We start from the raw sequence: 16039 nt of genomic DNA, 5'->3' as shown, positions 1-16039 counted from the left end.
TAAAGCACAACAAAACAGTGACATCACACCAACTGCTTCACTGTGTACAGGGGTAAGGCTACAATATCTTGTATCTTTGTTTCTCTCTTCTCTGCTCTTGGATGCCTTCTTTTGTCATGTTGTGAGAAGAGAGATAAAAAGCACCGGTATCCTGGAGAAATTCCGGATCAGAAAACTACAGTCCGACTACCTATATTCCCCAGGTGGCTTAAACTGGACAAGCTTTTTTTTACCCACTGTGAAGAAATTTTGCTGTACTGCTCACTGAGGGAAGACCTTCAGGAAGAATGCATGAGGGACAGTTATAGATCAGAAAAGCTAGCAGACCATTATGCTGAGGAAGGAGAAATAAGAAGGCAATTCTTAATTAATTCTTAATGTCAATTTATTTGAAAAATGTGGATCTTTTTCTTTCCCAGTTTTCCCAGGAACAGTTGATGATTTTTTCAAATGTATCTGTTGTGTAGGTTTATTCGCTGCAGACTTAATATGACTATTTCATGTACTTTAACTCATTTGTAAGCACTCAAGTTTACAAAGCTGTAGAAGCGTTGGCTGGTTTTGACTAAGCCTACAATTACTGTTTTTTTCTGTTCCTTCATTATAGAGGAGTTTTAAAATCTGGTTTCTAGGGCTAATGTTCATATTCACAATGACATCATTTGCCTTTTGTGTTTTACCTTCCGTTTTTCCACCACGAAAATAATAATTTCCCATACATCCCTGTTTGCAAGCTCATTTACAAGAATATCTAAAAGAAACAAATGTTTCAAGAATGCCTTGGGCTGTGTTTGTTCCTGTGGTCTGCACCTAGCTCTGAGAAAGCAAACAGAAAGAAAGATTCTGTACAATGGAAAAAAAAAAAAAAAGAGTAAAAAAGTAAGAGGGCAAGCATGGCAGGCTGGGATGTTACCTTAAGAGGTCCGTGTCAATAGTTTCATTTTTTGACTGTATAGTTTAAGAGAAGACACTGAGTGGAACTTGATATTATAGGCTATTTAATATTTAGCCTGATTCTGCAAAAGACAGAAAACACCACATGTTTTTTTCTGCATCTAAAGACAGCAGTAAGGAAACCACTTCACTGCTCATTACAGATGCTTTCTATCTCTGTTACCATGTAGGGGTGGTCCATGGTCCTGCTCCAAAGATTGTGATTACATTTGGATAACCTGGGGATTTAATGCAGGGAACTGTATGACACTTTGATAAAAGATTGGCCAAGGTTTCTTGAAAACATTGATCTGTGGATGAGAGTCACAAAGTCAGAGGTCACAAGAATAAGTTAATTGTGATTAGCAAATTGTTATAGTTGGGAAAGGAGCCACCATTCAGAAGGTACTGTTAATGCAGAAAGCAGCAGCCCAAGCCATACTAGACAGCAACGTCACCTACATCTCCACCTCCCCAACAGAAAACAGCATGATCACCAAAATCTTGGCTCCGCTTTCCAAAATTCTCCATAATCTTGGACAACCTAAAGGACCAGCATTACCAGGGCTCCTTACACAAACTATACTTCCTCAAACAGTGGCTCTATGATTAGAAAAGCATCTCTATTCCTTTATAATTTAGAAATAAAACAAGTTGCGAGGTGTGGAAGGCATTTATGATTGAGAGCATTTTGCTTATCCACTTTATAGCATGCTTTGCCAACATTGTTGTCAGCCTAGCTGAAAGGGCAGCAAACTGAGTGCAGAGCAGCTAGCAGACGGGAAGGGCTGAAACATCTCAATCTAGCTTTGCTATGAAGAAAGGACAGAAAATGTAAAATGAGGCCAGCTCCAATTGATCATATTAGTACTGCTCCAGTGTCACTACTAGTACCTTGCCACCTGTTTTTTCACTGAACACTATTTCAGAAGTCAGCTAGAAGCGACCACACCTACAGATGCCATGTCTGTACCAGGATTTTAACCTGGGTTAGTGTTAGTTAACCTTTGTTAATTTTTTCCCAGTAAAAGGGTCATATTACAATTTACATGAATAGCAGACAAACAAAATCTGCCTTCCCAACTTTGGTGGTGCAAAACATTAAACTGTTCTCAGAGGAATAACTGTGCTATTTTGAGGAAAATGAAACCTGCCTGCAGAGCTCCAGACCTAAGTCACCATTTTGCAAAGCAGAAAGGTTTATCATGTCAGCTGAAAACAAGGGTGGAAGTTCACTCTAACTAACACCTTATTTCTCCATTACATCTGTGCCTACATGTAGTCAGTCATGTTTATTTTCAGAGTTGTTGACTACATATATAGTCCTGACTACATATGTAGTCCTAAAGAGAGGACTGTGTGCAATTGGTAGACCAGACCATGTAAATTGCTTCTCCCAAGCTTGGAATGCAGCTACTGAGATGCAAAAAGACAGCAGCTCTCAGCCAGCAACCTGGAGCACTACACAAAAGTTTGGGAAAGGAAAAAACAAACAACAACAACAAAAAATATGCCATATCTCTCACCAGATGCACAGGGAATCTGAAAGACAGGTTTTTGGCAACTCCACTGAGAATTTAGCCTGGCATGTGAGGTCAAATGATCTTGCAAAATCAGAGCCAAAACTAGTTTTACATATCATCTAAAAGATAAAGATCTAAATTTATCCATTCCTGGAGATGAGCTTGGCATTTTGACTGAGGAGTGACTGATGTAGGTTTTCTGGAGAGATAACACAGCCTCTAGCTCCTCTTACAGCTGTCTGCTTATATTTTTGATCTAATGGATACATTATTGTATATACTGAGCCAAGCAGCAAGCTGAGAAGTAGAGAGACCTTGTCTGGTCCATTACACTTCCTGAAATCCCTTCTGTCTCACAGACAGCTGCTTGTGCTAGACAGAGGATTTTGTGATCACATTACATCAATTCTGCTGACAAACTGACTGCATTGTGCTTTGAATTCTTCTGAATATCACCACAAATGAGTGGTATGTGCAGTCCTGGATGTTTTTCATTCTTCTGTTTTCCTATGGCAGTCAAAGGGCCTTACATTTGGAGTATGAAAAATATTAGAATCTCTGCTCTGTATGTCCCATGTCTGTGCAACATCATTAAATGTGTAAACTATCTTTCTTTCTGAGTGTTTTTATCACAGTAGCTTGGTGCTAACCGGTCTTATGGCTTCTACCAGCCAGATCATACCTACAGCCTCATTTCAGCAAGGGACTAAGATATTATACAAGGTTTATGAGTAATGATTTATACTGAGAATTGAATCCAGCAAAAGGGATATTTAAGAAGGGAAATGAAGCTGTCAAAAAGAGTTCCAGTGTTCGATGAAAAATGAAATGGTAACATTATAGCCTCATGACCTGTCTTCTGAGGGTGAAAAAAGGACTGCTGTTGACATCAGCGTGTCTTCTCTGAAATTCTGAGTCAAATGAAAAATACATGACAAATTCATTTGACATTACAACAGAAATAAAGTTAAATACACTCCTGGCCTTTTGAAATCTGAACATGTCAGTTTGTAAACCATATTGACTTTGTCTTATTTAGGAAAGAATTTTTTGTTCCAAGGATCCTTCTTGTGCTACCTACAAGATTTTCCTATTAATCGGATTAAAAAATAATATTAATAAAAAAATCTTACATTTAATTTTGTCAGAAATCTCCTTATAAATAGAGACATACATGAAAAACATACATGGTGATAAAGAGACATGCATGCCTAAATTTGCTTTACTAATCTAGATTATCAGTGAAAAATCTATGGCACATCAGGAGAGAATAAATGGGTAAGATCATTTAAATTATCAGAATTTCATGTCACCTTTATTCTTTTTTTCTTTAAAAATATGAAAGGCAAAGTAATAAGATCACTCTCTGCAGCAAAACCGGGATCACAGTTTCAGGCAGCACATGCTGTCATTTAGCTTAACCCACAGTATTAAATGTGAGATTGCTCCTATCTTTAGCAGTGCAACATAACAGCTCCTCATTAGACCCTTAAAATACACAGCCACAGTCTGAGTCAAGGTAGGTCATACAGTTCATAAGAGATTTTGACAGCCATGTCAGTCACTGAAATTGAAAGAATGGCCACTTCAAATTCCTATATCCAACACCAGATTCTCTTTCAGGGGTGGGGGATTAGAGAGAGAGAGGGAGGGGGGAGAGAGATCTGAGACCTCTAAAACTACCACCGGTGGGAGACTAGGAGAGGGTAGCCTCAGGCCGAACTAAGGACATGCAGGACTGTTATGAGCCTCTGGGAAACTGCAGTCAGGTGGTGGTAGTCTTTGCTAGACAGCCCACAGACAACTTCAGATCCCTAACTGACTCTGGACTGCACATGTACCAGCCCCTCATATGCTCCTTTCTGCTTCTGGCAAGACTCCTGTGCGAGATTTATGCTGAAATGGTAAGAGCTAGCAGCTCTGTGAGTCCCTGTTCAGGGGAAGCAGTAACACACAGTTATCCTCTGTCCTTCTCACACAAGACAGGTACAGTAGACATACTCAATGGCTAATACCATCTTCTTCGTTGTTCTCTTGTTTTTCCAGGGCTGATCTTTCCAGCTTTATGAGCATACAAATTGTGTGAGTTTTGCACACAAATTGATGAAAGTTACTGCGTTGTTCTATTTACACTAGCTTAGGACAGTTTACATCCCATGCTGGCTTGAATCTAACAAAGGAAGCACTTGAGTGATAAAGAAAAGGTGCTGAGTCAAGCCCTGGAACAAAGAATCTTCTCTGTTTTTCAATATTAGATTATTTGGATAAACATATACAGATACCAGATAAAGCAAGACATCTTAAAATGAAAGGCAGCTGTTCCTTCTCATCCTGATAGGACCCCTTTGTAATCTAACATTTCCTTTCACATTTGAAAACACCTGGAAATACCTGCACCTGCAGCTGATGATATTTAGGTTCTTGAAAAAGTAGTGGGGGTGTGAATTAAAGAGACATGTAGAAGGTCACCGTCTTCTGTAAATGATCTGCGTACAGTTCTGCTTCCTCTATAGCAGGATGGGGACCCAGTGATCTATGTCGTTCAGGAAAATTAGTGGGAAATACCCTACGGCATGCATAGTTCACTCACATGTAACTAAGTTATAGGTGTCTTAATGACCCCGCAGAATGTAGGAAGACCCCAGATCATCTGTGGTAACTGATGTTACCTGGCACTCTCCATCTCCACATTTAACTGATCAGAAATTAGAATATTTAATTACTTAAGGATAAAGACACTCAGAATCCAGACAATTGCTTAGATTAGGTAGGAGGGAAAAAAAAAAAAAGAAGAAGAAAAAAAGAAAAGGAAAATATGGACACTGATGGTCAAAGAAAGGTTTCTTTCAGTATTTGGACTATTTTCCTGGAGTTAAACAAGCTTAAACTTGTGAATGTCTAATATAAGCAAAATCCATAGGAAAAACAGAATAAGGGCCACTAATGTTGTCAGAAGCCCAGTGCCTAAAGTGTTCCAAAGTGCATGTATGTGTTCAAATGCAGGCACCTCCAGCACTCCCAAGAAAGTACACTACAAACCAAAGTTTAAGGGCATTAAACTATTGAGCAAATCTCTAGCATTTAGAGATCTGTGTTCCTATAGTGTCAGACATACTGGCTACATGTAAAGCATTTGGGAATATTCCCAAGCACTGGAACTCAACCATCCACACTAGAAAACTATTAAAACATTCCCTGTTACAATTCTGGCAGGTCATAACTAACTCTCTCCCAAGGATAGCTCATTCCAGGGACATTTCCCAATAGGCAGTTTGCATGCAGCCAGCCTGTTTTGGAGTTTACAGGAGTTTGTTAGCATGGTCAATGGGCCATTGTGTGCCAGTTGGCCTAATTGTCTGGGAATGTTCCTGGGAATGTTTAATATAATGGTTTATTTGTACCCATTATTTCTAAGCCAATGTAGCAGTTCAGCACTGTCAAAAAGGGGAGTACCTGTTCCTTCTCTTGACTATATGATTCAATGCCCTCCTTTATACCAGTTCTGGTCCTTGTCAAGGACTTTTTTGAGGCAATTAAACTCTGTAACCTGCAGAACTCCTTTTTTTTTTTTTTTTTTTTTTTTTTTTTGTGCGCAGGTGACTGTTGGTTTAGGAATTCAAATCAGCTCACTGCTGAGTCTGGCAAGAACCGAAGCCAGCTCAAGAAAGTGGCATGGCTGGGCCTGGGAGGAAGAAAAGGGTGAAGCAGCAGGGTGGAGTAGGATTCCTCCCTAGCAATGCCAATGATGCATTAGGCTGTGCCTTATAACTGTGCTTCATGTGACTTACTGAAATTAATTTAGACTGTAGTTCCAAGAGTTTGAGTTGATATTTGCCATCACTGCTGCTGCAAGAGAAGGGTCTTTCTGGCTGCCTTTTTTCCAATTGTTCATTCCCATATCTTCTTCTCTTGTGCCAGCACAGCAGTGTGTATAGCAGTGAGTGAGCTGGACCGAGGAAATGAGCCTCAGGAAAAAAAGTTAATCATAACTTGCTCTAGTTCACTGCATGGCCACAAATGCTAATGCCAGAATGGGATCACAAGGGAGTGGGGGGGAAGGATGCAGAAATAAGACAGAGTACCCAGGATGAAGTAAAAGGTAGGACAGCAGTTTCAGAGTTTATTAACTTAATCTGCTGATGAAACAGCAGTGTTGGTTAGCTAGAGGCACATGCATATCCAACAACTTAAAGGTATTCAGATTATACAGTAGCAGAGAAGTGTTTAGTGGGGAAAGGGTCTTACTGGTACTCTAAATAAACATAAGGGTTCAAATACCATTGTAAAACCAAAGACAACATGTACAGATTTTCTTCTGTTTATTTTCTTCTGTCATAATAGCTGTTATCCCAACAGTGTTAGCTGTCAACTCTTTTTTTTATCTATAACTGAATTTAAAATCATATGTAGAAAAAAAAAAAAAAGCAGCTTTAAAGTTGTTTCGTTCATTATGACAATTGAGAAATACTGAATTCAAACAGCTTTGTGCTGCAATAACTGAATTCAGCCTCATGTGTTGTTATAACCTTTTTATTGTCATTATGCCTTCTTTCAAAGTCTATTCCGAAAACACAAGTGGCAAGAGGCAGTGGAGGAGAAGCATTAACTTTCTGTTGCTGTCAGACTGATCTAATTTTTAGTATCCCTTACCACTAATTGCTTAAATAAATTGCATTTTGCAGCACAGACAGGAGCCATATTAGATTTTTGGAATTCTGATCCAACTCCAGAATGTCTCATGGAGCAGTTTTCATTACACTCTTGTGTAGGCTTTTTAATGGCTCTAAACAGTTAATTAAGTTATTCTAACAGGCATAACATCTTCCACAGAAAAAGCTTTTTAGTGCTTTTTCTTGCTGTTAAGTCTCCCATATAGCTTTTCCACTGGGAGTTTTAAAACTTGGGAAAATTATGATATTGCTATTTGATGACTTAACTCTTCAATTTTTTCCCCAGTCCCTTTCCTCTCAAAGAACTTACCAGGCCATTTAAAATATTAGTCAGTGCAAATCGTTATAGTTCTGTTGATCTAACTATCACTGTGCTGATTTACGTCACTTGGGAAATATTAAGGACAATCTTCCAGTGCTTGCCACCCAGTGGTGTGCCATCAGTTGTGTCATTCACTACAACTGCAACTGCAACTGTGATGCAACTGCTTCAGAAATGGAGCACAGCTCAGGGCTTGAACAACACTGACAAACGTGCACATCAATTACCTTTACCAGTTATAAGTGATTTGAGCAAGGCAGGATCTGTAAGCAGAGGCAATATCTTTTTTTAATCCTCCCAATAAACTCTGGGAAATGTGGAAAAGGGAAACAATAAAGTTTTCAGGCACCCAAGCTTTCTTCAAGCTGATCTTTTACATGGTTTAGATATGTGACTAGATTTGAATGAGATTTCTCCATACTAAGCCTTCTCTACCAGAGCATAAATCAGTTGAGATACAGATTTCCCATTGCACAATGATAACATTTATGGATTTGAGACTGCATACCAACACGGAGTGTAATTCTACTGTAAAAACAATAAAAATTACAGAATCAGTGTTTGCTTTTATATTTTTGATATCAGAAACTAACACAATTCCTTTTCTATGTTTATTTTTCTTCCCTTCCCTTCCCTTCCCTTCCCTTCCCTTCCCTTCCCTTCCCTTCCCTTCCCTTCCCTTCCCTTCCCTTCCCTTCCCTTCCCTTCCCTTCCCTTCCCTTCCCTTCCCTTCCCTTCCCTTCCCTTCCCTTCCCTTCCCTTCCCTTCCCTTCCCTTCCCTTCCCTTCCCTTCCCTTCCCTTTCCTTCCCTTCCCTTCCCTTCCCTTCCCTTCCCTTCCCTTCCCTTCCCTTCCCTTCCCTTCCCTTCCCTTCCCTTCCCTTCCCTTCCCTTCCCTTCCCTTCCCTTCCCTTCCCTTTCCTTCCCTTCCCTTCCCTTCCCTTCCCTTCCCTTCCCTTCCCTTCCCTTCCCTTCCCTTCCCTTCCCTTCCCTTCCCTTCCCTTCCCTTCCCTTCCCTTCCCTTCCCTTCCCTTCCCTTCCCTTCCCTTCCCTTCCCTTCCCTTCCCTTCCCTTCCCGTTTCTGAAGTTCCCTACTTTCCCTCCATTTCAGAGATTATTTGTCAACATCTGTCTTCCTCTTTGGGCATCTACATGCACCAGTCCAGCTGAGTGTACACCCAGTGTGCTCCTATACATAGCATAGGAGAGAGTGGTCCTGCAAACAGATCCAAAGATGGCCTCAGCAGCCAGACATGATCAGTTTTGTCGTTGTGCACACATTGCCTTCCTGCCGAAATAATTTCTCTTCATTATTTATTCAGATAAAAATAACCTGTGCAAGTACCTCTAGCAGTTCCCCCAGAAAGCACCACTTGGAAGCCTGTCTCAACACAGCTCACCAGATGTTCTATAGCAGCACCTGCTGAGCCCTTCAGTCGCTGTCTGCACTCCTGCTGCTGTGAAGGTTCAGATGAGGGTGAAGGATAACATCATATCAATTCACTTGCTTTGATCCAAGAGAATGGCAAGGCAAGCACTAGCAGATTTACAGACTTTAGGTGAGAACTGGTTTATCTGTTGCTGAAACGTAGTCATATCTGTGTTGGTGCAGAAGGAACTCTTTAACCACAAACAACATAACTACAGATTAAGCCAGGAAGATAAATAATATGATAGATGCCTTGAATGAATAGGAGAATTTCACTTGGTACAGATCAGCTCTCCAAGCTGGAATTGACCCAGGACACTAGATTTAACATCTGTGTTTTAAGAAAAATAATAATAATAATAAAAAGTCAACAGATCCTTACTTGCTGGTTTTATCTAGCTATCCACTATTTTATCTCACTATCCAGCACATCATCTGATGTCAATGCATAAAAACATATGCTAAGCATACATAGTTAGAGAGCACACAAAATGTAACTGTAGTGATAATCATACAATTTTGTGACAACCAAAAATAAAAAAATAGAATACAAAATCATTCTACATTTCCCTATTATTAAAAATGTTGCAGTAAATTTAAACCTAATTAAAATATCTGGTCTATCAAGCAAAACAGTTCCAGGTTGATTCCAATGTGAATTCACACATTCATTCACCCCTTCAAGCAAATTTGAATTCAGAGTCTTGCTGCTGTCCTTGAAAGGGAAAAGGCAATGCCTTTTTCCCTTCTGAGGCCAATAAATGCTGCCTTGTCAGTATCAGCAGGAAAGCAAGATGCACACAAACCAAGAGAAAAAAAAAAAAAAAAAGTGTTCCAACTTCTGCAGAACCCGAACTAAATTCAATTCAGCAGTTGAGAATGGCAGAGAAAGTAAAACTTGCATCTGTTACAGTTGCTACAGTTGGAGGTGTGAGTTACAAAGATTTGCCAGACTCCTAGGCCTATGAGCAAACCAGAAGGGAGCAAGATGAACCGATGCCAAAGCATGAGCTTTTTCCAAATGCAGCAACCTGTGCAGAACCAGAAGGTCACAGACTGCAGCTGGCCCAACTGCAAGCGAGGCAGAGGGAACAGTCTTAACAAGCACCGAAGTGCCAGACAGGAAAAAGAGGTTTGGGTGCTAATCTGTTCAAAATGAAGAGCTGGCCTGGGATAAGCTGAAGGAAAGGGTGAAGAACATGTGGGAACTGTTTTTGTCCCTCTACCTGATAGACACCCTTCTTCAGCTTTCTGGTAGACTACTTAGTCTGCTCTATACATCTGGGATAGATTCGTCCTATGCTTCCTCTAATCAGGGGTGGGGGCAGGGCATGAGATGATAAGCATGGACATTGTCTTGTTTCCCGGAATGCTTTCTTCTGTTTTCTCCAGCATGGCTCCTTATCTGAGGTTTTGGCCCCAGTCTGACTTCAGCATCGTACCAACTGCCACTGGCATCACTGCCTAGCAAACTATGGTCTCTGTGAATTTCCCAGGGCACTGCCTCTATTTGTCTATTATTCCTGTAAAACACTTTGAAATTACACTAAAATTTTAGGAAACTAGAAAGTGTCTTCCAATTCCAGAGGTTGGAATAGGAGTGTCTCCTCTAAATATTTGCCAGAAGTAGAAGCTACAACTCCTAGTGAATTGGATGTTTTGCAAATTTCCCTCTAGTGATTCATCTTTAGAATTAGACTATGCTTGTTTTTCAAAGATAGCTGAAGTTCAAGAAAATAGATTTTACTCTCTCAAGGCCCTTGCTAAAATGTTAGTAACAGATCATTTAACTCACAAGAACCAGAATTTTTAAAAAGACAGAAAAAATCTTTAAAGGAAACTGTTTTTCTTCCTCTTTAGGGAAGTTGTATACTGAATCCCAAGCATTCTTCAAAAGACTGGTAATAATGTTAGGTTTTAAAAATCTGTGTAATATATCTCACTCTTGGGGAAGTCTTAGTCCTGAAGCATAGTTATACCTTGCTTCTTTTCAAACGTAGTTCTGTGCCACACTTTCAGGTTGATCAGACCTACATTCTTTGGGTTGATAATCATCCTCTGTTGGTCTGAAAAGTTAAGTGATACCTTTGGGAAACAATTCTGCCTCACTAAAACTAGTGTGAGTTTGGCTGATTACCTGTGGGAACAGAACCATATGCTCAAGAAACATCCTGAGATCCACTTAGTAGCTGGTAAGTAGATACCATACAATCCTTTTGCCTGTGAGGACACCAGGAATGTAAATGAATCAAGGGTCAATTGTTGTAAGAAACAAGCAGTTTGGTTTGAGGAACAATAAGATTAAATTACAGCAACAAATAAGGATTGAAGAAGTAAAGGAAGAGACAATGGATTTATGAATAAAGGCACATGTCTAAATGAGCTACATAATAATGATTCAACATTCTTTCAAGTAGCAATTAGACCTTGTCCTTTAATAAAAAATGCAATCAAAATTCACGGACACAAGAAGAAAAGGAGAGGCAAAGCTGAATCCTACCAAATGTCCCAGTGAATGGAATGCAGAATTCTCCACCAAGACTCTCCTTTGGGACCTTCACTGTGGGAAAAACCTCACATTGAGCAGGTCCTTTTTTGTCTATCCTAATTTGAAAGGTAGAGGTCTAACATCTGACATTTGCTGACAGCCTTAGTCTTCTGTATACAGTATGATTTCTTGGCCCTATCAATGGAAGCTATGGAAGCAATGAAAGCTATAGGATTAAAGGACTAGGTTTCACCAGCAAAGCCTAAGTGTCCAATTTTTCCCACTAAGTCTATCTATTACAAACAATATTTTGGCTGGAGAAGCAGTCCCCTCTGTCTGCACAAGACTTTCCACAAAGGCTGTTAGAGAGACAGATGGCAGAGTGCAATATCACTGTGAGCCTGGAGTGGGATGGAACTCTTGTCTACTGCTGAAAGCTTACGACTGCCAATGGGCACATTCCCCTGAGCAATTTACTGATATTCAGTGAAAACATCCAGGGCATTATAATAAGGTGCAGGGGTTTATTTGGTTTCCCTGCCTCAACAGCCAGACTTTGGAGTATCTCTTAATTTCCTCTTTTACCCTAACCCCATCTGCAACCAGTGGTTGGTGCAGGGCTTTTAATCATAGGCTCACTGCTTGTGTACGGTGCTGAGGCATGTATATGTCAGAGTTCTTCCCTAAGGGTGGAGAGGTTGCCCATAGATTCAGGGTTTGATAATTAGAGATTTCTGAGAATGGCTCAGATTGCAAATACATATTATTTTGCAGAAAATACATCACATCTACGTGCTGAGAAAAGACACCTCTGCAGCAGCAACAAGCAATCCGTTCAAATCAAAAGCAAAGAGTGTATGTAATCCTCAGTTACACACAGTCAAGCTCAGTTCTTTTGTTATACCAGATGTATGCCATTGCACCTCTACTTAACATGGCAGAGTCATTTCTACAATAATATAGAGAACTAAAGCCAAACTCCAAGTAAAACAACTCAAGAATAGTTTGAGTGACCAGGATATAAACATCTCCCTCTCTCCAACCACTGATAGAAGATTAGATATCACTAATATCTAATGATATTAGTGACTGAGCTCAGCATGATCAGAAGAAGGCTGTAGATCTCTTATCCAAACACTTCTCACCTTCTTGCACCTGTCCCAGAAGCAACATGTTCTCACTGCAATTCTTTACAAACCTGTTATTTTTCACTTGAAAACTTAAACAATTTGTGAGTTCTCATTTTCTTACTGAGATCCAAGCTCTACATTTTAATAAGTAAGATGTGTCCTAAGCAATGCCCTTCACCTGTTTGCTGTAGTTCCCTATGAATATGAATCAGGTTATGAGATTTACCAAGCCTTGTATTGGGCTACCTTGCTGGAGTTTTGCTTTTCTAATCAGTTCTATGTCTTTTATCCATGTCCTCTTTTTTTAATTTTTTTTTCTTTTATTTTTTTTTTTAATCCTAGTCCGCTTTTTTGTCCATTGGCCTGGTTGGTACACCTAACACATCCTGCCTTTTAGCCAGTTTTCTGGAATAGAAGCTTTGTTACTTAACTGTAAAATTCCTGACACAACAGAGTGCCTTGACTGATTTCTGAAGTATCATGATAATGTCAGTAGCAAAACCTATAAATGAATGATATCATATGAAATATTAACAAAATGCTACCTGACTATTATTTATGTAATGCACTAGTTAATAAATAAATAAATAAAAACATCCTAAATGGAGCCTCGTATTTCCTTTCAGATTAAAAAGAAAGCAGATTGCTCACTGTTTCTTCTGTTGCTCGCTGATTTGCAAGCATCACCACCTTCTCAAACACTCACAGCTTCTAAGGGTGATGGACCTCGTCAGGAAAGCGCAATCTGATATCGAGCTGCATAAATTGCTTTCTGCTTCCCCTCCCCGAATGTGTACAAGTTACAGAGGGGAAAAAAATGATGAGAAAATGCTAAAAAATGTGCCTTTGCTGGGCACCCTCCATAGCACATTTCCGCTGTGCAGGCTTCTTTCACTCAAACAAACTCCTCATTTTCTCCATTTCCTTGGTATATCATTATTTTTCTCCCTACCCATTTTAATTCCTTTTCTTCCTACAGAGCTGTTTTTAACAGCTGCATCTCCAGCTGTCAAGTGAATAATTCAAGGGAAATTTCTCACTATTGCAAGAATTGTTCTACAAAATACTTTAAGCAGTCTTCAAGATTGTTAAAAAAAGCTTCATGGGACAGCCGCATGTATGGAGTGCTTTATTAGCGGACAATACAGCTCTTTACAATGTACACTTAACCTAGCAGTACTTTGAGCAGGCAGTTTATTGTGGACACATTTACCCTTGCTGACAAAGGTCCTGTCCTTGAAGGCTTTGGTTTTCAAAGCCTTCTTTCCAAAGGCTATTTGTCACTTGTCTGACTCTGGTTAAAATTTTCAAAATAGACCAGCCAGCACTATACACAGTGTTGCAATGTAAATAAATCTGAGCACTCTCTAAGCAAGGTATTATGGCGGACCATGGCTGTCTAATCATGGGGAATCTGCTCTCAGAACTCAGTAGCTAGAAGGCTACTTCCAGTACCCTGTGAGTTTGTTCAGAGCTTGCATGGTTATGCGGCAGTACTCTGAACAGCAGACATGCATGCTAGATGTTTCCCATGCATATTATATGGTTTAAAAAATAACTTATTTTAACAGTTGAAATATCCCAGAGATATTCAAACCCAAGATACTCAGATGGATAGAAATGCATCAGAAAAGAAGCTCTCATCACTTAGCAGAGAAGCATGGTGCATATGTAAACAGCATAGGTAAGAGATATCATGTAACATGAACATTTTTTGAATGATTGGAATATGGTGTGAGTGTCAAATATGACACGTTTTTCCTTTATTCATGATAAAGCTGATCCTCAGACACTGACACTTACCCAATTGTAGAGGCTTTTATTTTAAGTTTGACAAATCTGTGAAACTGTCTTTCAGTCTTCTTCCCAGCCACATCAAATGCTGTATCAAACAGGTAAAAATTCAGGATCTGTAATGATTGATGCCTTTTTCCTGAAATCAAATGCAAATAAAACTTAGTAAAAACAAAATTCAAACTGATCTCAGGTCAATTCCATCAACCATTGAATATGATATGCTAGCCAGATCATGAAGGACTCTATTTAGTGATCCTTTCTAGTCTTCATTTTTTGAGATAGTGATGTGACGCTTGTTAGCTGAACCTTTTAAATACATAAAGTTCTTTTGCTAGATCTCTTTCTCTTGTCGATGCTTAGCCTGATAATCCTGACCTTTATGTCTGAATATGAGTTCCTTCAGCGATAGCTTGCTCATCTTGGGCTAGCTATTCCAGAAGTTCTATTCTGTCAGTGATGGTGTAGACTCCTATTTCAGCAGTTATTTTAAAGCTGCACTGCTATCAAAGGCTCCTAAAGAAACACAGAGACATATAGGCCTTTTTTGTTCTTAAATATTTTCTGTAGCTATCATATAACACTGATCCGCAAGGCTGACAGTGATATGTCACCTTACTGCAGGTGATAAAGTATGCCTTGGAAGAAGGACTTTCAGCTACTTTTCAAAAAACAGTGAGCAATAGGTACTCTAAGGAAAACATTCTGCAGCATCTAAGGCCAACCTTAACAATCCTCAGCTATAACATGGATGGTGACCAAAGGGAAAATCTATAAATAACTTCTTTTCTGCCCCTCTTCTCCAACCCCACATTGAGGCAAAAGCTGATCATTATCGTATTGATTTTGGCCAGCGATGGTGTAGAGTAAATCACAAAATCAGATAACCTTGTTTCCCAGCCTTTGTAAACTAATTATGTCTATTAATCACAGAAACCTCAGAACTTGTCCCTCACATTAAAAAAAATCCTGCAACAAAAACATCTTCCATTTTCTTTACACATTACTATTTCCTTGCTAAAGCAAAAGATACTTCATTATCTTTTCTCAGCAAGTTAATGAGACTAGCCAATCTGCTCCTTGGATTAATTAAGAAACACATGAAAAAGTTTTGAGAAATCAAAAATCACAGTAGAGTTACCTTTTTTTGACAACAAGTAAATTCACAAGAATCCACTGAAAATCAGAAGCAAAGGTCTAGGTAATATAGGGAAGGGGAAACAATTACAAAATCTCAACTCTGTTGATTTCACACTATGAGTGAAGTGATCCTTAATGAGGTCATGAGGATGATTCATGTCTGTCCTCAACTGCTAGATGACATTGATTAGTCCTGTATGAGAAATTCCACTTCAGAAAAGACATTGTTTCGAAGCAAGCTGAAACACCTTGAGATGAGCAGAGCAGAGAGGGAAGGGAAGGGAAGGGAAGGGAAGGGAAGGGAAGGGAAGGGAAGGGAAGGGAAGGGAAGGGAAGGGAAGGGAAGGGAAGGGAAGGGAAGGGAAGGGAAGGGAAGGGAAGGGAAGGGAAGGGAAGGGAAGGGAAGGGAAGGGAAGGGAAGGGAAGGGAAGGGAAGGGAAGGGAAGGGAAGGGAAGGGAAGGGAAGGGAAGGGAAGGGAAGGGAAGGGAAGGGAAGGGAAGGGAAGGGAAGGGAAAAAGAGAGGATTTCTCTGTACACATGTCCCAAGGTTTATCTTATATGTGGGAGTCCATATTTTCCACCTCTTAGCTTTCGCAGATTCTGTCCCTTTC

The 16039-nt window shown here is 39.8% G+C and overlaps 1 protein-coding gene across 1 annotated transcript in view; it reads right to left on the bottom strand.

Annotated features, from left to right (window-relative positions):
* Positions 1–16039, bottom strand: part of LOC308196004 (uncharacterized protein) — a 214890-nt gene that overhangs the window by 155790 nt on the left and 43061 nt on the right. The window contains exon 8 of the mRNA XM_080594358.1: positions 14297–14426. The gene's annotated coding sequence lies outside the window, so the exon portion shown is untranslated. The remainder of the gene's footprint in view (positions 1–14296; positions 14427–16039) is intronic.

This window comes from Anser brachyrhynchus (genome assembly GCF_964034855.1).
Source record: "Anser brachyrhynchus genome assembly, chromosome: 5".
NCBI classification, from domain to species: domain Eukaryota; kingdom Metazoa; phylum Chordata; class Aves; order Anseriformes; family Anatidae; genus Anser; species Anser brachyrhynchus.
Note: the sequence above shows the minus strand (reverse complement) of the source record. Positions and strands in the feature narration are given on the sequence as shown.